The sequence below is a fragment of the Cicer arietinum genome, unplaced genomic scaffold (assembly GCF_000331145.2).
Source record: "Cicer arietinum cultivar CDC Frontier isolate Library 1 unplaced genomic scaffold, Cicar.CDCFrontier_v2.0 Ca_scaffold_5504_v2.0, whole genome shotgun sequence".
NCBI classification, from domain to species: Eukaryota; Viridiplantae; Streptophyta; class Magnoliopsida; order Fabales; family Fabaceae; genus Cicer; species Cicer arietinum.
In genome coordinates, this window is record NW_027339151.1 from 1 (window position 1) to 2,178 (window position 2,178).

At 32.0% G+C, this 2,178-nt stretch overlaps 1 pseudogene; it reads right to left on the bottom strand.

Moving 5' to 3' along the window:
* Positions 1-438: 438 nt before the first annotated feature.
* On the bottom strand, positions 439-1,692 carry LOC101507401 (F-box/kelch-repeat protein SKIP11-like; annotated as a pseudogene).
* Between the last annotated feature and the right edge of the window lie 486 nt (positions 1,693-2,178).

Below are 2,178 nucleotides of genomic sequence, written 5' to 3' on the forward strand. Positions count from 1 at the left end.
AGTTCAAAGAATCCATAAAGCAATCTTCTTGATTAGGTGTCTTCATATTTTAGTAAAGTTCAAAGAAAACTTTTTTTCAAGAGAAGATCATTCTTCTACTTCTTGTAACAAAAAGGTGACTTCAAAATCTAAGCAAAGGGACATTGTAAGTAGTTTTTCTGATGGAGCATGGGGAAGGGAAAAAACAACAACTATATATCTTTGATGTCAAAAAATAAAAACCTTAGGCCCATGGTTACATCTAATTTAATATTTCTCTCCAACACCAAAAGAAAATTGAAATTAAAAACACCTAACATAATATAAAACAAACACAACAAAATCTAATATTGTAAAATCAACACACTTAATAACAAACCACAAAGTCATTGAACAACAATATTTTGGACTAAAATTAAAGCATCAAAGTAAATAAAATTCCTACAACATGTAACAATATTAACATCCCATCACAGTGCAATTTTGCAAAAAAAACTCGCTATTTGCTTTCTCACAAGTCGATTCCATTTTGGCGCGCCTTCAGCTGGAACCCAAGCATTAAATTCCATCATGCCTCCAACTTCAAAAATAGGACCCTTAAGAACTAATAGTTGATCTCCACATGCCTGAAAGGCAAGTCCCCAACCATTCATTGAGATGGCTTGATCAGGAAGTCTTCCAATGGTAACCCATGAGTTGTTGTCTTTAACATACCTTTTTACTCCATGCTTTGCATAGTCAGCAACATATAATACATTTTTAAAAACTGCAATCAAAGGTGGTCGGCCAAAATAGGTTTGTGTCTCAATTGTTTCATTTTGTATAGGGAACACGTTTGGTATTTCACGCCATTTTTTTGTTTTCATATCAAACTCCTCACCACATGCAAGTTGTGTTATTTTGTCAGCAGCAAACCCACCAAGAACATAAAAAATTTCATCTATAAATATGCCTGAACACATTTCCCGAGGTTTATTCATGTTTGGAAGGATCTCCAATTTTCCAGTATTTGAGTTATAGAGCTCAGCAAAGCTCAAAATATTGTCAAAGGGATCACGACCACCAGCTAATATGACAATTTCACCAAGGCTGGCATAACTGAAATGCCATCTATAAGTATTCATTTTGTTTCCAACTGACCACATATTTGTCAAAAGGCTATACTTATAAATGATTGGAGTAATTACTTCCTTGCCAAAAACTAGAAGCTCGGTACCAACAGCCAATGAATTCTTATCAGACAAATTAAAGGATTCCCTTCAGTTCATTATAGGCAAGTGCATCCATTGACCGCGATTTGGATCAAAAGCCTCCCATTGAGGGGCTTCACAAGAAAAGTAAACCCAGTGTTCCATTATTCCCATTTTTCGTTTGAGTTGATATAGTTCTGCTTCTATATGTAGTGATCGAAAACTCTTGTTCAAAACAGAAATTGAGCCATAATCAGACCTTGACAGTCGCAAGAGACAATTGATTGATAAATCACGACCAAGTTGGTGAATAAGGTGACTTGAGTTAGGCATCATACTACCATGACTTTTTCCAATCTTGTTGTCTTTGGAATCGAAAGGAGAAATGAAATGAGTTTGCTCTTCTTCATTGTTTGAAAGGGAATGTTTTTCCATTCTTGTTGTCTTTAAGGATCAAAACATTCACACAAAGAGAATAAACATGGCAATATGCATCTAATTGTAAATAGTAGATATCATCTTACAAAATACAATAGTATGTGACCGTAGCTAGAATATAAATTTAAATCAAGAGTGAAGATTTCGAGAATTAACCAGAAAAGTAAAATTCAATTGAAATGATGACATGCATATCCAAAATTTCCATCAATAAAATAATTTTTTTTTAATAGAACACTTATAGTTTGAACTTGTACAAATCATTCACCTTCTTCTACACTATTATTTATGTCCGAAAAATGGAAAAAGTAAAATATAATGATGAAAAATTAGGGAAAACTAATCAAATTAAAAGGAGAGAAAAAGAAGAAAATCTTACGAATTTGGAACAAATCACTAGAAAATTATATAAATTTCTATCTTCAACTTCTCTCTCTCTATAATGTTTATATATCTCTTGTTAATATTCAATGTTATTCAGTGTCAAGTAGTTCATGATGTTTGTGTCAATAGTATTGCTTATTTATAGTAAAAAAAAAAAAAAATATATATATATATATATATATATATA